At 32.1% G+C, this 24647-nt stretch overlaps 1 non-coding gene across 1 annotated transcript; it reads right to left on the reverse strand.

Moving 5' to 3' along the window:
• Nucleotides 1-241: 241 nt before the first annotated feature.
• On the reverse strand, nt 242-313 carry TRNAT-GGU (transfer RNA threonine (anticodon GGU)). The gene has a single exon. It is a non-coding gene; the product is annotated as a tRNA-Thr (tRNA).
• Nucleotides 314-24647: the final 24334 nt, after the last annotated feature.

Consider the following 24647-nt stretch of genomic DNA (forward strand, 5'->3'; position numbering starts at 1 on the left):
AATCGAACCACGGACCTCTGGAATACCGGTCCAGGGTGCTACCGTTACACCACGAAGGCACGGTAGGGAAGTGAGAGAAATACCTTATATACTCCCCTTTTTAAAGGGCGACTAGGATTTTAGGGGACCTAGTCGCCAAATCCTGGGTGCGGAGAATCATCATCCAGAACCCTTTTAGTTCGGTCGCCAATTGTAGAGTCATTAGGTTAATTGGAAGCAGAAAAGATGAAAAATATGCAACCGCCTTCGCCGGGAATCGAACCACGGACCTCTGGAATACCGGTCCAGCGTGCTACCGTTACACCACGAAGGCACACTAGGGAAGTGGGAGAAATACCTTATAAGCATACCTTTTCGGATAAGGAAACTTTTACGTACTCATTGCTGCAAGTAGCAAAAGTCATATCTTATCTACTCGAACAATGTAATAAGATTGATAAGAATAAAAAAAACTGAAAAACTCACCCACAGAGCATTTATTCATAATTATTTTGCATATTTTGTTAACTTCATTACTTAATAAACAGTTTTTGACGTTATAAAAATGTAAGTGGTAATTAAAATAGTCATTTATTTTCGCTAAAACAATCAACAGTACATTTAGAGCGCGGCAGTTCGTAAGAGGTGTTTTAATTGATAGTCACTCTCTTTGCTAGGCTTTCGGTGTTTAAGTTTTCACGAGATCATGACGACATCTATTGGCATGAGTATATGCCGTGGGACTGAAATGTTCTACCACTGTCACAACAGCTATGCTATCACTTGAAAATATGCGACAGTTTCAAGCATTCGAAAGCTTTCAAATTTGCGAGTGAATTCAAATTCGCAGAATCTGAAGAGGGTAACAGAGAAGAAGAGGTAATGAGTATTTTTCACGAATGTTGCACATCCTTCCCAGCATCTTTTATGAAATGTACGTAGATAAGACTTGTAATTATAATTTAAGGCTGTGTGTAGGGGAATGTTTGTGAGAGGAGGCTGAAAACCACGAGAAATGGCTTCCTGACCCGAAGCCCTATCTAGACTATGCAATTTTTCAGCCTAAATACAGAACGTGTAAACAGCGTTTCAATATGAAGGGAATTTCCGTAGAGTAGTGACGATAAGCTTGACGAAAGGATTTTGAGAATAACGCAGACGATATAGTAGGCAGACGAGCGCGCAGTAGGAGAGTCGAGACTAGGAACGATCGTAGGAGGTGGAGAGGCCGTTTGTTGCAGGTGAGATTATGTGATAGAAAAGCTTAGCAATTGGCTGAGGCAGAGATGGAACACCAGGGGAGGGGTATATCACAGGCTTTGTAGGCTGGGTAAGTCATACGCCAATGGGTAGCAGTACATAATTGCAGTAATAGTGAAAACAAAATCGTAAAATATTTCGAATGGGTAAGATCACAAAATACAGGATCATGGATGAAGTAAGAAAAATACTCAAGTCTACCATACAATCTAAAGAAAGGAATAGCGAAAAACGTGAGGATGGGAAGTACTAAATATGCAAAATTCAGTCATAATCATAGGAAAAATTAAGCATCAGGGAATCCAATGCACTAGTTGCTATTATTTATAGCACCGAACCAAGCAGTCATTAGCAATTTGATTTAAAAGTTGTCGAAAGTATTATTACAGGTCTTTACTGGACTCATATGCGTTTTAAGAAACTTAGAATTATTTTTGACTCAATATTTCCAAAGATAGATTGAAATTCATTTACGACTTGTATGAAGTCAGGATATGGCGTGGTTATTGGAGATACTTACATTTTTGGCACTGTCGACGGCGTTATTATTACTGCTATTTACACCTTTGTTACTGGTATTCCTGAATTCAATTAGTTTAAATAGATCAGTTCCTGAATTCAATTAGTTTAATTAGATCAATTCCTGAATTCAATTATTTTAATTAGATCAGTAAGATTAGTTGCAGCAGCAACAGGTGATTTATCTATGGATTTGTTTGAATTTTAACTCGCTTGAGATGTAAGGGTTTTCTGTGTCAGAGATTGTGCAAAACATATCCCGGGTTTAAACGTAGATCTCCTGTGCTTGTTCAACAGAAATTATAAGCAAACCTTGATGGAAACAGGGTGTCCGGATTGTCAGCAGGAATCCCACCTACTTGTGGGTCTTGTGTACGAGGGAGGATATAATAAATCTGAGGTCAAGGCGACAATTTTCAGAGGAATAGGGGTGGCAGTGAGGTACTTGCTACTTTGATATGTATTTAGCAATCTGGATGAAAAAAAAAAGCATCAGGCATATCGGCGTCGTTCATCATTTCCTCAAATAAACGGGTGAAGGAGGTGCGTTTTATTGTCACATTCGATGCGTACTATTGTGAAGGTCCGAGAGAGCGTTGTTGATTGACGACAAACACATCTGTTCTGTTTTTGCTGTTTAAGCTACGCTTAGCTCTTGGCTCATCCATTGACACTGAGTAGGAGTGTGATGCAAGCATTTCGCTTTTTGGGGAAACAAGTTACAGTCGAGGCCAGAACCTGAGTCGATGTTCGTGGAAATGAAATGCCTTACCACAGTCTCAAAGAAACTCCCGCGTGACAGCTTCAGGAATCCCGCCTCTCAAATTTGCAAGCATTTGAGTCGCCGCAAAACCGAATGCTAAATTGAATATTAGGTTTGCAGCATGTGTGTTTCTTTTTCCACTGAATGGCAGCGTAAAACAAGAGCCTAATTACAAAATCTTTGTATGTTTATGAAGTTACGAAATTTAACTTCTTATTAAAATTATGACCCAAATCTCAATCTCTGTGAAAAAATCATAAATTCATAATCATAATGTCATAATGTCAGATTCCTAATCATAATGTCAGATTGGTAAAGGAAATGTTGTTATAAGAATAAGAAAGAAAATTATAACTGGCAATTTTGTAGCAAAAGTCATTGAAAGGATTAAATATTTAATGATTGAGTAATTCTAATTTAAAAAGCTAAATTTAATCAGTTTTGATATAAAACGCTAGCAGTCACAAAATATAAGTTACAAAAATACTTGTTCATAGTTTTTGCAGTTATCTCATGTTAGAAAACATGTCACGTAATTTCGAAATAGAGCATTTTTATTATTCGGACCTCAACTCGTCCTTAAGATTTCACGAAGATAAGCGCAGAAAATCCTACGCTACTTCAAAAAATGACTAAATCTTTTATATAAGAGGCACAGCATTAAAACCCTCTAACTCGGAAAAAATAGGAGAGGAAATTACAAAATTGCGTGCTGAGATAACTGATCGCAGTTTTAGAAGAGTACTTGCAAAAATATTCAGCTAGCAGTATTAGGAAATTGATTTCATGGCTTTTCGTACGAATATTTCCGAATATGCTAATAAATACATTTTGTCTTTATGGTTTAGAGCTATTTTGTAATATTAATTCTATAGAAGCAAATTATCAGTCGATAAAATATAAAAATTGTGAGTAATGGAATGAGACCTTCGAAATAAAGTTTAATTTTTATTATACTTAAAAAAATTAGACATTTTGAAATAATTTAAAAACAAAAATTCTCTTTAATTCTTATGATTTTTTTTAATTGAAAAGCTCAATATATTAGTAGTGTAGACCAAGAGAATAGTTCAAATAACATCAAAAATTTATTTAAAAAATCCAGTATAGATATGAATGCCATTACACAATTTAAGCTGAGAGGTTGAAAATTATAATCTAAATAAAAATTTAAAAATGTAGTTGAATGCTACATTAAAATAAAATAGGATAAAAATATAAATTGGAATTAAAATGGTAAAATAAAAAAGCTAATCCACGTTAAATTAATTTTACGTAAATAATAAACTTTAGGGGCGTGAAAAAACGCAGTGAGGTATTGGCCCTGTGATAAGAGTGTCGCAGTTAGCTAGGACCGTATCTGATAATAGTCAATAATTATTTTCATTAAAGTCATTTCGAGACCTCTTTGAATGGAGAAACTCATATTTTCAATAGTAGTCAGTGAAATATTTCTTTTATTCAGAATTAAATGTACTCCGTATAATGTATAAAGGTTAACTATGTATTGGTAAAACATGTAAACAGAAATCCCAAATTTGGGAGCATAAAAATTTCAAAAACTGTTGAAATTTTAAAATGGATATTAATGACAAATTGTTTCAAAGTATAACATACGCATAGTGTGATGACTGAACATCACTTTAAAATTTCTGTTGCAGGATATGGTGTTAGATACAGTTCACGTTTGTTTGATGCGAGATTGAAATGAAATTTACTCGAAGAACGAATTTTTATGATTGAGCATTAGTTTTCAATACATAAATCTCTCACTTTCTTTGTTAATAATTACAAGATTTTATTTCTGTCTTTGTCATCTCTCTCCGAACTCAGAAGAAACGGAAGGCTGTTTCGTTTCTTGTGGTGAAAGTTTTCCACTTTTAGGAATCATTTTACTAACCCGGAAAGCTTAGTGTTAATTAACATTTGGGAAGGTCCATTTAAACTTTTCAGTAATTTATCAGTATGAATGTGCAGTTATGCTTAGTCATAAAATTTCGTCCTGCTTGGGAAACATTTATATCCAACTAGCATCCTTAAAATGATTTTAAATAACAAGGTCTTCAAATAGTATTTATATTTTTAGTATATTCAAAGCTAAAATCACAAACTGCATCAGAAATTTAAAATGCTATATTACTTACAATAGTATTGAGAATTATCAGTTGAAAAAAATTGCAGTTACTATTCATTTTCGAATATCTTTTGAATCATAGTATACAAACCCTTGTCTTAGAAATTCGAGGAAGAATCATGCCACGTAAGTTAAACTTGCAGTTATAGAACTTTTATATTACAAGTAGTCAGTGTGCGGTCTATAGATTCTCAATAAATAAATTATATGTCTTTAATATATCTGTCAAAAGTATGTAATATATAATGTCTATAATATATAATAAATTCATCGACAACAGAAAAATTGAAGCTGTACTTCAAACAACGTTAAAACATCTTTCGACCATTCAGCGAGAATGATGTGTTTTAAGCAAATGACATTAGAATAAAATATCTTGGGTTTCTTAATCAAGCAAAATTAGATGCATCAAGTCTCAGATATCTTGGTTGCCAGACATATCACCTTACCTTTTAACAAAAGAGTTCTCCTTTACAGAAAAGTATAGAACCGTATTTGACCAGTATAGAACAGATACGAAAACAATCATTCCACCAGTAGTTCCAGGAATATCAGAATCGCTTGAGTAAGTGGATTAATTATCATGAATTCGAAGATGATTTTTTGTCGTTTGAAGTAGAAAGCTGGCACTAGTATCTAGCGTAAAGGTTAGAATAGAAGCATAGTATATGAGGGTTCCAATACAACTCCGGAACTATAATATTGAATTCGAAGATATATAAATCGTAACATTTACAAATATCTAGCTCTTAAATCCGTCCCTCCAGAGGCACAAGTGGATGTGAAATAGCTACCAAATTTGCTCCATCGGAGGTGTGCAGTTAGCGGGACAAAGAACCCAGCGTAATTGGCTTCTTGCAGCGTTTTTAGGTCGTGAGTATCAATCATATTGAAAATATTACTTTCTCAAAGGATTAGAGCTTCGTTTATACAGAAGCCATGTCAAACGAGACAAGAACCGTACTGGTACTGTTAGTTTGACTCGATTTGTGTGATTGCTGATTTAGACTAATTCACGGAGCTTGTACTCTCGCTGTCTTGCTTGTATCGCTGGCTTTATCTTGTGAGTCCAGTCCTTGAATCAGAAGTCTAACAAGACTAAATTGTTGGGCTTAATCAAAATATTGAAGAAAATAAAGATATCGACCAATGTTGATTGCTAGGTCAAAATAAAAACTGTATTACTGTAAAAAGACAGGTCAAAATAAACATTTTTCAAACGTCGTATTTATTGAATACATTAAGACGCCCTTTTTGAAATACAAAAAAATTATACTTCTAGTTTTTTATTTAAATTCGCAAAATTGTATTAAATACGATATTAATACGATATGATTAATACGATATGAATACGATATGATTAATACGATATGAATACGATTATTTGCAACAGGGATAGCCAGTAAATTCGACATTTATCTAATCTCTCGCAAAAAACTGAAAATTTAAATGCATTGATAAGCGAAGGCTTTTACATCCTACGTTAAGTTTTAGAATGGATCTGTAAATTTGAAGATTTGCTAGTGTTTGAAGTTTTATAGTAAAATATACTGTGTTTTAATTTACAAAAATGACTATCCATGCATACATATATATATATAGAGAGAGAGAAATTAAGTTGAATAACAGTTTTAGTTCGAAAATAAATTATTTTTAATTTTCTATCCTATCTGAAGAAAATTGTATAGGGCCAATAAATAGTGTCTGTATATTAAAACTGAAAAATTATTTTAAGCTTAAGATGTAGACCAAACGTTTGTTATGAAAGTGAAAATATACAGGATGTGGTGTTTTGTTTTGTTTTGTTAGGGCGTAGCCCGGTCCACCATGCAAAACAAAGTTTGCCCTATGACCATATACGGGCTACGCCAGTACAAAAATCACCACACAACTATACAAATACACGAATCACACAATGCTAATGGCTTCTTTATTGTTGTTAATAATCTTCATATTCTTATGCGTTATTCCTCTTGCCCTAAGTCAGTGGTCGGCAAACTTATTAGCCAAAGAGCCAAATATGAACACTACAACAATTTAAAAAAAATGGGAGCCAAATCTGCTGGTTTAGTAAACTTTTATTACACTAAATAAAACTAATTTAACACTTAATAAATGTTTATTAATGTGAACAATGTGGTTGCATCTCCTTGGAAAGTTTGACTAAGTCAGGTTTGTATGCTGTTATTTTTAATTTTAGGCATGATTCTAAGTTCTCATTAATAAGACGACGTCTCAGTTTACTCTTGATAATGTTCATGCTGGAAAAGGATTGTTCGCATATATATGTAGAACCGAAAAGGGAAAGAACAGCAAACGCGAGCTTTTTCAGCTGATCGTAAGAGTCAGGAATACTATTTCAAGCGTTGAAAATGATCATGCCTTCCTTCTCCAGGTCATTCAAAGTAGACCACTTGTGTTGGGAACTAAGATCACATTTTTTCTTCTCCAATATTTCCAATTCAACACAAAGACGTTCGAAGTTAGTGCCATATCTCCTTGTTTTTTGAATCCAGCAATTGTATTTCAAAGCTACCAATGTCAATTTCAAAAGGAGAAAATTTCAACTCGGTTATCGTAGCATTAGGATTTTTGACAAATGCTGTTTTTAAATTCCTGAAACCTGCTGAGAAATTCTTCCCTCATATATCAAATTATTGTTTTAAAATGGTGTTTATCAATAGAGGAATTATTTTCTTGGCGATGCTTCAGCAGGCTCGGAAAGTGAAACAATGTTTCCCTTTCAAATGCGGAAAAAGGGACGCGAAACGTTTTAAAACGTTCCCTCTTGATAACCAACGTACCTTGTTATGAAGCAGAAGATCAGCGTACTCACTCTCCATTTCAAATAAAAATTCTTTGAATTGGCGATGATTAAGAGCTTTAGCTAAAATGGAGTTAATAATGGTAATCACTAATTCCATAACTTTACAAATTTCTTCCGGAAATGTTTGTACAAAGCGCTTTTTGGTGAAAGATACAATGGTAATCAAATATCTCGTGATTAATTTTTTCTTTCAAAATAGCAACAACTACTTTTCTTAGGCCGGTCATATTTTTGGCCCCATCTGTTGAAATCGACACAATTTTATCGAGGGGAATATTATGTTTATCCATACACTCAATTACAGCATTGGCGATATCTTCTCCAAGCGCCTGACCATTGAGGGGCAATAATCCTAAAAGTTCTTCTTTAGGACCTGAATGAGACATAAATCTTACAAAAAGCTAAACTTGCGCTGTATCATTTATGTCACAAGACTCGTCAACTGCTATTGATAAAGTCGAAACCAATTTCAGATCTTCGATATGCTGGGTGGTTATATTCGAACACATTTTAATTGTTCTATCTTTAATGGTTTTGGCAGACAATGGTAACTCTTTAATTCTTTTCAGAATATCTGCTTTGTTCTTAAAATCCCGAAATAGTTCTTCGGATGCATTTATAAAACGATTTTTTATGTATTCGCCGTCTGTGTACGGTTTTACTCTCTTAGCAATCTCTTGGCTACAAACAAAACTTTCCATATTAATACTGCTGTAAAATTGCATCCAGTTATTAAACAGAGAAAATGACGACTCTTGACTCTTCTGCTTTGTTCCTCAACTGCTTTGTTCCTTGCATCACCGGTAGGATATTTAGTGCTATATGACGCGTGCTTTCTTGTAAAGTATCTCTCTAAATTTGACTTCTTGTTATGCGCGAATTTCTCCTTACAAATAAGACATGTCGGAAGTCCATTCAAATTTTGAATAAAAGCAAAATTTTCGGTCCACTCAAGTTTAAATTCGCGGTTTTCATCTTCCGTTTTTCTTTGCTTTTTTTGGTAGCCATGTTAATTGGGGTGCCTAAAAATATTCCAAATAAAGTAACTAGTACAAAATTATTATCATTATTAAATTGATGAAAATAAAAATTAAAAAAGATCTTTTTAAAAAATACAATTTTATTAATATATGTAACTGCACTAAAAAGAAAAAAATAATTTTTTCCATCATCAGAATAACAAAACTTTTAATATGACCAAAAATGGAAGAAATTTTCCAATATTTGGACAAATAGAAGTTATCGAAAAATCGATTACAAATTTTGTACCGGAACCACAAACATACATAGCAAGTGTGATAAAATCGTATAAAAATACCTGTAAGATGTGCAGCTAGATTAAAAATACCACAACGTTTTAATAAGACAGGACAATGACAGACACGGTAGGATAAGACAAAACTGTTCACACTGCAACTGCTGCTCTGTGATGCCAATTTGTACCTTCACTACTTTATAAAAAGCATGCACGTACATGCCAGTAGTTTGTAGATCGTTTATGTTTACGTTTACGAAAACTAATAAAATTAAACTCGATGTTCGTTACGTATTTTTAGAACAATTTTTAATTAACTCTCTTTACACAAATCTTTTTACACAAATAAAAAATTACACATGTTCTCGATTTATAGAATAATTTTAATTTATCAAAATAAGATGTCATTTTTTTCTTACCAAGTTTTTTTTAAATGAAACTATTATAATTATTATTAATATTATTTTTTATTTTAAATGAAACCTTCCGTGGATATTTGTACCAGAGCCGCACTTAAGGAGCCGAAGAGCCACATGCGGCTCTGGAGCCGCACTTTGCCACTGCCCTAAGTAAATCACTAATCTGGACCACTGCCCTAAGTAAATCATTTTTCATAAAATCTATGTTCGCTCCATTAATGCATCTGGTTAACTTACATTCTGTAATAAAGTGGACATTGTCGCCTACTTTTGTACATACTTTACATAAATCATTATCTTGAACATGGAATCTTTCCAGATAAAAGGGAGTTGGTGTACACAATTAAATTAAAGAATGATAAAAATTATAAATAAAGTATTAATCACTTATAAGTAATTATTATCAGTAAAATATAAATAAAGTATGTTTGAAACAGAACTTTTCAAGGGCTTAGTGTATATATATATTGTATTCTCTTTGAAGATGTAATGTTTTGTGCTTGAAAAAGAGACCAAAAAAAATTATAAGCAGCTTCCAAAACTACAGCTATCTTATACAGCCACTAAATTAGGTAAGATTCATCATTAAAGAAAGGAATTGAGTCTGAAACAAATTGCTTGTCAGTAACGTTTAATCTGCTGGGTGTTCTTGAGCTGTAAACACGCTGTACTCCTACACACATTGCAGTTCGTTTCAAAGACTAAGAAAAGGCAATTTCTACTTCGTGTAACTTTTCTTTTTAAAGGGTATTTATTAATTGATGAAATAAACTTGAGTGACAACAAACTAATGGACCACAGCAGGGTATTCCGTTTAAACTTACGGTGCGAGCTTTACAATCGCGTGACAGAATTTAATCTCAAATCTAATTTAATCTCATCAAAGATTTACATATAGCTTCACTATATTAACTTCAGGCATGAGCGAAGTTTCTACTTCTTGTCGGAAACAAAAGTTATAAAGAAAATTATGAGAAACACGTTTGGAAGAAAAAATCATAAATTTCTAGATGAAAATTTATCAAATATTAACGTTTTTAAAACTTCATGACAAATTTTTCTTTCTCGGTCATGAAAAAAAAGATTACCGCCTTTCTAATAATTAATTAATTTTTAAATCGTTAATTAATTCTAATAATATGTGCCTTTCTTTTAAATTTTGATTACAAGCACAAAATAGTTATCAAATACATTTTTCCTAAGTTAAACGACGCATATTCGCTTTAGACATAATAAAACTTTGATATATATGAATTAAAAATTTCTAACTTTTAAATTTTATAAATTTATTGATTTTTTGTTTATTTTAATATTTATTATTTTATTAATTTATTTTTTGCAGATTATGATTTTAAGTGGTAAATTTACTTTCTGGGCATTTTATTCGATGCTACTATTAATATACAAATAATTTAATTTAGATATAAATCAATCAAAACCAAAAGATTCAAAATATTTCAATTTACATATAAATCAATCAAAATCAACAGATTCAAAATCATTCAATTTAGATATAAATCAAGATTCAAATTAAGCGCAAAAGTAATGCATGCATATAATTTACATGTACTAGTACGTTTGATTATATGTTTTTGCTACGCCATTCCTTGGGTTGTTGTTTCCATCTATCAAACAAACCTGCATGATTACCAGGCTTTGCAAAAGTACCTAACAATATATATAGGATGTCTATTATCATATTTACTTTAAACTTATATATATATATATATATATATTTAACAATTTACATTCAAGATACTTCAAAGCATCTTTCAAAATAGAACTTACTAAGTATGGATTCAATCTTTTAAGATAATTCTACTATAATTAAACTTAGGAGATAATATAATAAATATTATTTAGTAAATAAAATATATATATATATATATATGTATATTATATAAACGCAGACAGAAAGAAATGAATACAGTAGAATATAATGAAATGTGATGAATATTATTTGAAATGTTATGAAATATAATGAATACAATTGAAAGCATACAATTAATTTCAGTTTTGTGGAATTTTATGCAACATTAATCGTTTTTAGTTGAATATTTTTCAATTATTGAGGTCTCATTATACACCGCTATACAAAATTCAAAGATTTTGCACATTATGTCGATTTCTGATAACTAATGGAAAGATTTTAATGAAATTTAGTTTGACTGTACATTTATAAGAGATAAAGTGATATACCATTTAAAATCATTTTAGGTACGCATGAGTATCAGTAAAGCTGATATTGCATGTATACCCAAAATCCACGTTATGATATCGAACTGAAAATTAGTCTGATATAGGATACGGTCACATCTCATAATGATCTTTTTTCCTGCTGAACGAGAGGAGAGATGGCATCGTATTCCTGGGTTTCTTCAGGTACACACACGTTCAATGAGAATCAGTGTCGAGACAGATCTCGACTCATATGTAAAAAGCATTTTGCTCCAAAGAATTGTGGCCGAAATCTGGTCATATGTTATCTGCACCATGGCTAAATGCGCTTTCTTGTGTGCTGCAGTGAGCGGGGCTTAAATAGCCGATCTTCTAGCATACAGCCTTATCTCATAAAGCACATCTGTAGATCGTGAAACTCCGGTTCCATTGATAGCATATAGCTCAAATGAAAGCTATGAAGTTGTAGCAGTCCTGTAGTACCGAGATAAAAGTGCCAAATAATGATTCTCATTCGTCATTTTGGATCTTGGTCGACCTTGTTTGCGTCTTCTCGATATGAATCCAGTGTCCTGAAACTGTTTTCATAAGTTGCAGAGAACACTGAGCACTGCATTGCGCTCTGTAACCACCTCCTATTGTGATTGTCCTGCCTTCAATCTACTGACAATTCTTCATCCATACGTTCGTGGCTACTCATTTTGATACGTTATAAAATGTATTCAACTATTGCGAGAAACACAACCAATGTCGTGAAGGTGTAAAAATAAATATATATGTATATATATATATGTATATATATTTAAAAAAAAAAAAAAAAACGAAAAGCTCTAGAGCGCTTATATCTTTTTCACAAACACAGCTCCCGCAAGGTGTACGCCGGCGTATTCTACTCTGATTGTTTACTTAGTTCTTCGGTTGTGTAATTAGTACTTTGGGTTCAATACGTTTCATATTAGTATTCATATAAGTAGACATAATTTGCAAATTCTCTTAATTTTGCACACGAGGTCATATATGAATCAATATATAAGAAAATGATTAATAGTAATAACTGATAATTTGAATGTTAATTATTAATCTTAATTTAATGTTTAAAGTTTTTTTAGCATTAATTAACTTTTACTTTTGTTTTGTTTCCCCCGTTTTTGCTTCTGGTGTTTTTAATTTTTTCCTCCCTGTTTGATGATTTGCTACTCTCGCTTCATATTAATTGTATATATTTTATGATTTACCGTTTTCTTAAATAATTAATTTCTTAGAATACTGAGCAACATTAAAATTATTAATTAATTACATTGTCTTTAAGTTCTGATATATATATTTATATATTTTTCTTTATCCATATTTCTAGGGTTACACATGAATTAGTATTTCATACTAAGGTAATTAACTTGAATTATTATTCCATTCTAAGACTTTCATGTGAGTTATGGCCCCATCTACATAAACAACAATTGAGTACTAAGAAGGTTAATAAAACGTTTTTATTTAAAACTTTAAATCGAACGAATACACGGCTTGTGCTTTCAATTTAAATATCAGCAGCTTGTGGGATATCAGTTAACGCAAATGTAAATTTAAAATTTCAGTACTAATTAGATGCTGGAGACTAAGCTATGAGCATCCTAACTAGAGTTGGGTGAAATTTGCTGATTTTACGATTGTTTCACGATAGTTTGTTAAACAGTTAACTATTTCGCAGAGCTGGATGAGAAAATATTATTAAGGTCAGAGTGCCCGGTACAGGGTTTGACAGTTGCAGAGTCCCTGTAAATGCAATAGAAGTGCCACTCTATTTCCAAAATCCCATTTCAAAGGGGGATCCTGACCACTGTACTTACCACATTGGCCAGATGAATGGGACAGAATTCCCCAGGGAAGAATAGTCCATATTTTTTACAAGTAAGCTTTTACATTTAATTACAAGTAAGATTACAAGCTTTCCACAACCGCTTAATTTCAGCACTATTCATAACCCGATAGGTCACAGACCATGGACGCTTTCTGGAATACTCCTGGAAACGGGGATTTGTTTCTTCTAACATCTTCGTTTGTGGTGAAGCTTATCCACAGACAATTATATAACATCGTACCCACTCACAGCTGCGTGCTACATGCGGTTGCTAGACTTTGACGACCCATTTAAGCGATTCTTTATTAAGCAGCCGACAAACCTTAAGAAATCAAAATATATAATGTGAAACTGGAGGCATTAGGGTGTGACCTCTGTCACGCTGATTAGTATGCTCCAGAGTATTATGAGAGTACAATTAGTATGCTGCAGAGCATGCATTTGAATGCTGTTTATATATTTTGTATCTTTACCTCTGTGTAAAGTCTGCATAAGTATTTAGTATCTGTGTAATATCAAGTACCTGCGCTTGCATTAATATATATTATCTGTGTAAAAAAGCGTAATTTCTATGTATAATGTTCTCAGCTGTATGTAGTATATGTGTAGTATGGGTATAATGTAGCAGTGCATTTAGTATTTCTGTATCTGCATAATGTCTGCATTAATGTTTGGTATTTGTGTAGTATTTAGTATCTGCGTATCTGCTTAATGTATGCGTATGTGTTTAGAATCTTGTGTCATCACTCGTATTTGTTATCTGTGTCATCATTCGTATTTATTATCTGTGTCTTGCATTCGTATTTAGTATATGGTGAGTATGTAGTGGTATATTTAGTATCAGTGTATTTCCATAATTTCTGCATTATATTCAGTATCTGTGTATCTGCTTAATGTCCGCATTAGTATATTGTATATGTGTCTCCATTCGTATTTAGTATTTGTACTGAAATATGTAAAATACGTATATAGTTTAATGTCTGCATCAGCATATGTAGCATCTTAATAAACTCCCGATGAGTTCCTTGTGGGGCACCAGGGGTGTTGTACTAAATTTTGCGCGAACTGGATAATATTCAATTAGTCTATATAAGCCGTCCGAGTATCCAGATCCGCTCTCACCTGTCACCTGCTAAAAGCCGTATGTCGAAACTTTCAAGAAATATATTGCTCTTTCCGGGATGTAAATAAGTACAGGTGTCGTTTTACATCTTGTTAAGAGAAAAACAGTCAATACAGTTCCCAACCTTAAGAAAATGATTTAATTAACAATAAACCCTTACATATATATTTCTAGCATTCGTACACAGATTGCTGATAATAATTGCCTAAAGTCCACGTGGTTTCGGAGGGATTATTCCTGTGTATGATTTTGTTTTTGGATTAACACTCTATTTAAACATATGTAATCACAACGTTCGTTCAAAATATGAGTTTACAAAGATTTAGTTTACTAGAAAATTTTTAAAATATTTTAGACCTTCAAAATCCTAGAAATTCAAAGGTACAAAGCATTAAGAAACTCAGGGAAAATAAGTTAGAGCTGGTTAGCCACTGCTTCAGGGAGATGGGAATCTTTCAACAGAACTTCCAACTGACTATTCAGCCCCTTATTATTAAAGAAAGGATCTCATAAATTTATAATAAGTCACATAGAATCAGCCCCTGGAAACTGTAAGCTTTTGACTCTAACTTATAATATTGAATTGATAAGCAAAGTTTTAAAAACTTTTCAAATTATCACACTTTTTGAAACTTTCCACTGAATTTGCTAACTACAAAGTGTAATATCTTAAGATATAATGGACGGTATTACATACAGAAAATACAAATTAAATTAAATTGTTTGAGTTCAATATAATATTAGATTTACCTATATATTCATAAAATAATTACTAGCAGTTTCTGATTTGATTATTCATGAATTCAATTTAGAAAAACATTCATTAATAGCTACGGAAACGTTTAGAATAGCTTAGGTAATTCACTGCATGCAACAATCTAATTATACTTGTAGAAGATAAATAGTTTCCTGCAAATGAATGGCAAGAAAAACATATTACTATTAGAAGATACTGAAATAACTAGAGGCAAATTTAGTATATGTTTTATTGCTGCTATGCATTTCGAAAATATTTTTTTGAATTTTATTGGAATCTCTTTGTTAGGAATTTGAATTTCTTTTCACCGCAGAGCTGACAAATGGCATCGTGAAATTTTACAACTTAAGCGGAAGCATCCGTAGCTCTTCCTGATTTTAACGAGCACTCGATGTTTCTGTTCAGAGCTTCAATATCTCCGGTTATTGCGATACGTGAGCCGTTTGTGTGTTGGTGGAACAAAGCTGTCATATCATCCTGGTTTTAAGAATATTCAGAAATCGGATTGTTTTTGAACCAGAGGAACCGAAATTCACATCGCCGGCGTTAATGCCTGATTTCCCATATGCGAGGCTGAAGATTCTGAAAAGTTCGCAACTAACTCAAGTACCAATATTGACTATTGAATCAGATATAAGGCAAAAATCAAATTATCGTCATTAAATTTACATTACGTTTTCTTGAGTTAGGCATTGTCTAATATTATAGACACCCGCTTTATACATCTTTGTTCTAACATTCTTAAATTCCAGTTAGTAAATAACTCGAAAATCAGAAAGGCGTAAGATTAGGGAAATCCTTAATGCTACGTACATGTAACATTGTGTCAAATTTAATGCAAAAGTCGTTTTATTAGATGAAATGGATTGGCTCAGCTTCATGTATTTTGGAAAGATTATTCCGTTATACGCATCTATATTTTGTATTAATATTCCGTTTAAAATTGCGTAATCACGGCGTTCCTTCAAAATATCTATATCAATTTGGATAGATTTAGTCTTTCAGAAAGTCTTTAAAATGTTTAGTTTTCTTATGATAAAAAATCCTCTTTTAAAATGCGCACGAAATTCTGATTTGAAATGCTTTTTCACACATGCGGATTCGTATTAGAAAATGTTTCTTAAATAAGTGCTTTCATCGTATTTATTTTAAGAAGATAAGGAGAAAAAGTATTCAATTCTTGTACATAAACATCACTTTTTTAGGACACAATAACACGCCGAATAAATACTAATTCAGAAGTCAAACAACAAAAATCAGCGTTATATTTACAAAATTTTCACAGGACTAGTTTCGATGGTTTTACCGAACCACCATCCTCAGCTCCAAAACCGCAAATGAACAAGATAGGAAATAATGATTACATAAGATAAAAAAGCCTGGACAAGAATAAGCAAGTGGCGCCATCTGTTGGTAAAACCAGATCTAAAACATAATTTCTTTAAACGCCGAAGGCAAATTTGGATTGGAATTAGGATCGTTAACTAGAACAGAAAGATTTTTATGAATGTGAAATGCCTCTAGAAAATTCAATTCTCCAACGGAAGATGTTTTTTGAATAATTTTGGCAGCAGAAAATTTGAAAATGTGATTTTCGGACCAACAATGTTGAGCAACAGAAGACTTCTGTGTTTCTTTTTTTCTAACATATGTTTCGAGTCGCGTTTCAAGAATTCTGTTAAATTGCAAGCTTGCCTTACTTCGGTCCGTCATAAGGGATACACGTTAACAGTTGTCCAAAATTGAACATGAGCTCTATAAGCTTCATCTGGAACTCGCTAAATCATATCCAAAATTCACTGCCCTTGAACAAATGTCTTGGTCTAGAACGGAGAATGCAGTTAACCGTCATAAAAACACCCTTGCAATTAAATTCGAAAAACTTCTTTTACAGTCTTCCAGTTCAAATAGTTCAAAAAATCTTCCCATTGAAATCTTCCCATTCAAAAAATTCCATCAAGCCAATAGTTAATATTTATAATGTTAGTCTTTCAGAAGAACAAGAGAGAATTCTAAAATATAATTTTAACTTCTCACAAACCTGTAAACCCTCGATTCCAAAGATTTTGGCTCCTATCGAAAAAGCTTTCAAGTTCAGTAAAGTTTCAGATTCACAGAAAGAAATGATTAGGCATCTTATCCCTCATAATGTGAAATTCAATAATAAAACTTTGAAACCAAATCTAACTGGGAGAGAAAGAGCTACAATGCGCGAAATTCATTCTAACCCGGATATTACCATTTCAAAGGCCGACAAAGGTGGCCAGATAGTCGTCATGGATAAGAACACTTACATCGATGGGGTCACTAAACTCTTAAACGAAGGACCATATAATCCGATCCCTAAAGATCTTTCACCTTCGGACTTGTCAAAAATAAAAACTGCGATCAAATCTTCGCAAATCATTTCAAGCAACTTAAAACATTCTCTTATCCCATCTGTTGCGAATTGTGCCAGATTATATGTTCTTCCCAAAATTCATAAAAGTGGAATTCCTTTCCGCCCTATTGTATCAAATTTAGGTACTGCCTCGTATCCATTAGCTAAATATTTAGTTTCTAGATTTTCAACTCTATTAGACAATAACATTTACACCATAAAATATTCAATAGAGTTTGTAAAAAAGGTTAAAAACATTTCTCCTAGTAATTTACTCACGGTTTCTTTTGATGTAAAATCATTATTCACCAATGTCACGGTGGAGGGTGCATTAAGATGTCTAGAAACCAGACATCGCGAATTTCATTTCTCTTGCATCGAAATTGATGAGCTAATTTCTCTCAGTCAACTCTGTATGAAACAAACACATTTTGTTTTCTAAAATAAATATTACAAGCAAACTGAGGGCTTAGCCATGGGAAGCCCCATCAGTCCCATCCTGGCTGATATCTACATGCATTATTCTGAATCAAAATCGTTTGATACTTTAAACTTCCTGATATAGTTCCGCTACGTAGAAGACACTTACCGTTTGAAGGTAATAAAGATGACTGAAATAAAGTTCTTTCAACAATTAATCCCATTGATCCTGCTATTCAGTATCACTTCTGAACTTGAGACTTGCAATTCTCTTCAGTTTCTCGACATTCTGGTCACACGTATCACATCCAACTTCAGTACTACGGTTTACCGTAAACCTTCATCGGTTTGCCTTCTACCACACTTTAAATCATGTCATCCGACTAAAGAAGAGTTAGCTTCATTTTATTCCGTGCTCTTCAAGTTTGCTCCTCAAAACTAGCCCTTGATGAAGAACTAAATTATTTAAAAGCAATAGCTATTGACAGGGGCTTTTCACCCAACATTATTAATCAAACAGTTAAAAAATTCTCATCTCAACACACTAAAAGGCACACTCTTGTGTTAGGAGATTATAAAAATTCTGTTGTCATTCCCTTCTTTCCATCAATTAGCTATAAAGTTGCACATATTTTGCAGAAATTTAACTTTCGGGTTGTTTATTCTCCCATCAATAAAATTCCAAGTTCCATACTCAAGGACCCCATTTCGGATAGGAATTCCTGGGGTATTTATAGGATTCCTTGCCAGTGTGGTTTGATTTACATTGGCCAAACTAAGAGAGCCTTAAAATTTCGCGTCAATGAACATGAGGCATATGTTAGAAAAAAGGAAACACAGAAGTCTTCTGTTGCTCAACATTGTTGGTCCGAAAATCACACTTTCAATTTTTCTGCTGCCAAAATTGTTCAAAAATCATCTTCCATTGGAGAACTGGATTTTCTAGAGGCATTTTACATTCATAAAAATCTTTCTGTTCTAGTTAACGATCCTAATTCCAATCCAAATTTGCCTTCGGCGTTTAAAGAAATTATGTTTTAGATCTGGTTTTACCAACAGATGGCGCCACTTGCTTATTCTTGTCCAGGCTTTTTTATCTTATCTGGTCATTATTTCCTATCTTGTTCATTTGCGGTTTTGCAGCTGAGGATGGTGGTACGGTAAAACCATCGAAACTAGTCCTGTGAAAATTTTGTAAATATAACGCTGATTTTTGTTGCTTGACTTCTGAATCACTTTTTTAATTTATTCGAAGGAGAAATCAAAGCAAATATCTAAAATATTTGAAGAAATAACACGAACTCTCTTCCATTGCCTACTTTCAAATGACATTTGATGAAAACAGCGTTCGGCTCATGGTTTCTGAAGTTGTATATTTGAAGGGAAGAAAAAATTTCAAAAACATATTACAACTTTTTTACTAAAAATTACGTGGCTGGAAATTTTTTCTAGCTAGTAAATGATGTGCAGATATTAATGCCGAATAAAATGTCTACTACTATTTATCTCTAATTTCATTTTCAGTTGTATGATGTAAATACTCAGAATTAATGAAAACCGCCCAAAAATTATTGGATTTTTAATTGAAAATTGAATTTATGTAAAATAATTTGTGAATGAAATTATCTAAATGTGTTCATTTTTTTCTTTGCTTTAGTGAATTTATTTCAATCACTTTTATTCTTTCAATTACAATTTAATGGTGGCTTAAGAGACAATATATCAAAACTATTATTCGAAATTGATGAAAATATGAAAAGAAACAAATCTTGTTTTAGTATAGTTGAATGAAATACAGAAAGGTTTGTGAAATTGAATTTTAGCATGTATTTAAGTTTAACAATTAGAAGTGTAAATGTTGAACATACTTATAAAAATCATAAGTTTGTAATATACAAAAAGGAACACAAAAGAATACATCCGTTTCAAATAAGGATTCTCAGACTAAGACCCATTGATACGCCCTTATGTTGTCCTTCTGCTTCTGGGGGAACAGGAGAGAATCCTGCTATATCATAATTAGTATTTGTTTTTACAACAGGACTAGGCATTATGTCTCATACATTATATTTGTTATATATTTTACTAACATATATTGTTGATTAGAATGTTATTTTGCATTGCATTTTCATAGGAAGTTTGTTCTGCTTAACTTTGTACGCCCCAAAATAACATCTTTAGCATCACTCTAAAACGATGAAACTGTATTTCTAGCTGGTTTCATCAAATGAATAATTACGTTGCTTTTTGCCAGTGTGCGAGTAAAAAAAAAGTGTTCATCCCAGGTTCAAATCTCCAGGCTTCCTCAAGTTCATTGTGAAAACTATTGAATATATACAAATGTACTTAAAACTTTTGCATAGGCAAGTTCCATCTTCTTCTGTCACCAGGTGTCACCTTACCCCTTTTCATAGAACCGTCTTCATAAACCCCAACAAAGGTAAATAACTTCCTGAGGTTTAAATCTAATTACGATAGTATATGCCAACATTAACAGTCTAGCACTGGCATTGGCCTTCGTATCCAAGTGCCTTTGAGGATTTTTTAATCGTTTCTCTTCTAAGCGTATCACGGGGCCTTTCCTAATAAGCGTACGGTACCTCTTTATCCACGACTCTTTTGGAGTAAGGATGATTTTTTGTGGTCAAATTGGCCGAGATTGGTAGACCTCAGTCGCATCTGAAACCTGAATTTCTGCAAAAGAAGACTGCCAATAAAAAATATAGTTTCGATGATCTCTGCTCAACTGCTCAAGCCAAGAACTAACACAATAATTGTGGTAAGAACCTATTACGTTTTGTTATGGTCTCTACAATCAGTGACTCTAGTCATATGAACGTTGGATTATTTTAAGTCATACCCAATGCTTTTCTCATATCTATTTTCATTTCATTTTATTTGTTTACTTTTTATTTAAACATTTCACACAATCAAAATTGTCTTAATACCTGAAAGATTATTTTATTTTATTCATTTCTTAAACTGAAACCAAAAAGCATGCGACCAAAGTTTCATGACGTATCTAGGCATAAAATATTTAAAATATAATTGTGGCTTTACACTCCTGTTAATTTACATATTTTTAAGAAACACAATTAATATCTGTCTGTCATCCATGCTCTAAGTTAACGTTTTCCGATAATGACTTATAAATATATATTAACACCATCATTCATTTGCGTGAGAACGTGTATAAAATTCATTTAAATAATTAATTAAGCCATTTATGAATCAACAGGATTTCTTTCTCAAATGTTTTGATATTTCCTCGTTTCAAAGTGCTAATTCATCGAAATATGACACAATTCCTTTTCCAGTCAGCAACCATTTATAGAATATTTCAAATCACAATGTTGCTTTAAATTTTCAAGCTTTATTGCATCTGAAATGAGGCAACGAAAAGGAGTGGGAGAATTTTCTCGAAGCGAACTTCTCGAATCATATTTCGAACATCAGAAATTTGACTCTTTCTGATAATGTGCTCGGAATTTATTATTTGAAATGTAAATCTTCTAAGATCAGCGCAGAGCGACTTAGAAAGTTGGAAAAGACTTTCGTGAATTCGTAATAGAAAGTATGATGAAGGTATCGGCCCACTGCTTCCTTTGATCACAGTTCGACGTATTTCTAGCTGATTGCTGAACCAGAATGCATGGATCCATTACTGGGGCAATCACTACGAATTCTCTTTTGTCTACGCGTAGTGATTTAAAGCAATTTTTCGGTAGCAGAGCATAATTTATCATGATATTCTCATTGTTCTATCTCAGCACCATCCATTTTCCGTATTTCATTTCAAATGCAACCAGCGTGGCCCTAGATTGAACAATGAGAATACATTACAGGTTGGGAAGTTTGTTTGGTAGTGGACATGGAATTAGCAAATGCGATCATTTTCAAATGAATCATTTATTTTATTTTCATGTTATGAGTTGAATATTATGCAATGGAAGAAGCTCATAAAGAAGTAAATTAAATTTTACTTTTAATTAAGATTATTTAATTGATATCAAATTATAGAAATATAAAATTAAACTATTTATTCAATTTTCATATTTTTCTGGTATCATGTTCCCAAAAGTGTTTTTTTTTTAATATGAAATCTAGTTCTAGATTGGACATGTTTTCTCCACAAACCCAAATTTATATTTAAAATAATACGTTAAAAATTAATTTAAGGTAGGGAGAGGAAAAAACAGTTAAAGCAGAGAATCGCAATTTGAACTCTATCTCCTTGCCAATTATTTTTCTGCGGTTACATTTAAGAATTGTTTCGCTGATTTAGGAGCGACGTTATCTAAAACCTTGCTGTAAAGATTTGCACATAAACAAACAGCTTAATAACCTACCTATTCCATATTAAATGGCTTCTGAGGATGGCAAATTGCCTTTTGTATAGCAGTATAGGGGGATCAACGACTTATAACTTCAGTGCACCATTTTGAAGAAACTAAAATTGCGGAGGATACGCAAAAGCATGATTGAAATCTTACGATTCATAAGTGCAAAAATGCTAATTATAATAAACTATTCAGTGTTATTTTTGTGTTTTTGTTTCAGGAGAGTTGCTCAGTAAAGGTTTTAGATATATAAACGATTTTAAATTAAGAGAAAGGAGATTAAAATAAAAAATTCCTGGCAAAGCAGAAAAATTCAAAAATTTTTTCTTTTATAAAAATTAACAGGATAAAATGTTATACATGTTACTTATGGTTTCACTCTAACACATTTAAACTTTACATCTGTAATTTTGCTTCTTCAATTTTTAAAATATTTAAAACTCGTTTCGAACATCTCTTTTCTTTCCACCAAACACTGAAACTGCTTCTACATTCAACACTGTAGCAAAGATAATTTCATAAAGCCGTTTTCAACTTTAAAAAAAACTACAGGAAGGGACACAGTTTTGCTTCTTCATTCTAATTATTACTTAATTATTTGTCAAATGTCTTGAATATTTGAATTCCCGCGTTATATAGAAGATCTATTTTTAGTGATCAGGTTTTATTTCTGGACGAGATCTTTCCCAAACATCTTAAACATTTCGAAATAAAGTCTTTGTTTAACATTAATAAAGTGAAGTTTTTTGTACAATCTCCTAATATTTTTGCATTTGGAAATACTTTCTTTGTATGCCAGCATATACTATATTTATAATGATCCTATAAAATGAAACAGTCGTACTTTAATGCTACAGATGCAATTTTAAGTTTAACTCCTTTTCATTGATTTAATTTTATTTATTTTAAATTTGGCAATCTCAGTATTTTTAAAGTACAACCAATGTTCTTTTAAATGCAATTTGGCATCTTCAGGAACCATTTACTATAGAATAGGGTAATTTTATGCTGGTTGTTTACTAGCAAATTCTCCAAGATCTCTCCACTTTTAGATAACTTCATTCTTTAATGATATACTTTAATGATTCTTTAATGACATTCATTCTTTAATGATATACAGCATATACTATATTTATAATGATCCTATAAAATGAAACAGTCGTACTTTAATGCTACAGATGCAATTTTAAGTTTAACTCCTTTTTCATTAATTTAATTTTATTTATTTTAAATTTGGCAATCTCAGTATTTTTAAAGTACAACCAATGTTCTTTTAAATGCAATTTGGCATCTTCAGGAACCATTTACTAGAGAATAGGGTAATTTTATGCTGGTTGTTTACTAGCAAATTCTCCAAGATCTCTCCACTTTTAGATAACTTCATTCTTTAATGAACAGTAACTTTTAGATAACTTCACTCTTTAATGAACAGTAACTTTTAGATAACTTCATTCTTTAATGTACTGAACAATTCTTAAATGCAACTGCAAAAAAAAAAAAAAATAATTGCGAAGTAGATAAAATTTATATTGCAGTTCTGTGCTTTAAACTGCTTTTTCCACTTGGAATCTTAAATTAATGTTTTAGACTTCTTTCTAAATGTTATATCATTATTGGAAAAATACATTAGTGAACTGGAAGGAAATGTTTATTTTTCTGGGAAAGACGACTTTTTCTTGTTTTTTAATTTTAAACCCTGGAAGTATTTGGATACAAATACTAACTTTAATGAATTTTTGATATTTCATTTTATAAAACTAATCTAATATTTTTCCATAGAAATTTATTTCAAAGGAATCAATGGATTTTCAATAAAATATATAACTATTCAAATTGTATTTGAAATAAATGATTAATTTTTTAGACTTATGCATATTGCCATAGGAAAAAATATTGTTAATCCCACATACATTTTTATCAAATTTTTAAACCATGATTAGAATGTAATGTAATTAGAATGTAAAACTAGTGACCATTGTTTAACGAATGGGCTAATTTTACTTGACTTTTCATGTTTTATAAAAACATGATAAAGTTTTCCTTCGATATGCGAACTTTCGTTTTAGTTCCTTTCATCAGGCAGATAACTATTGCGGCCTTTACCATAATTCAATTAAAAATCACTAAATATTTCTAAATAATGTTTTAGAATAGAAATTTATAATACTATCAAGTGTTTAAAGTTTTGTATTTGTTTTATTTCATCTTAGCTATGTAGAGCCATTAGGATTTTTTTGGAAGCAGGCATAATTAAAAACTAACAACGCCTTCACCGGGAATCAAGCCACAGACCTCTGGAATACCGGCTCAGCGTGCAGAACCACTACAGTACGATGTCACGTCAGGAAAGCAGGAGAAATACATTATATAATATTCCACTTTATAAAGGTCGACTGGGGTTTTTAGGGAACCCAATCGCCAAATCCTGGGTAATGAGA

This window comes from Stegodyphus dumicola, chromosome 4, assembly GCF_044657685.1.
Source record: "Stegodyphus dumicola isolate Sdum_Otavi_A_Nest chromosome 4, ASM4465768v1".
NCBI lineage: Eukaryota > Metazoa > Arthropoda > Arachnida > Araneae > Eresidae > Stegodyphus > Stegodyphus dumicola.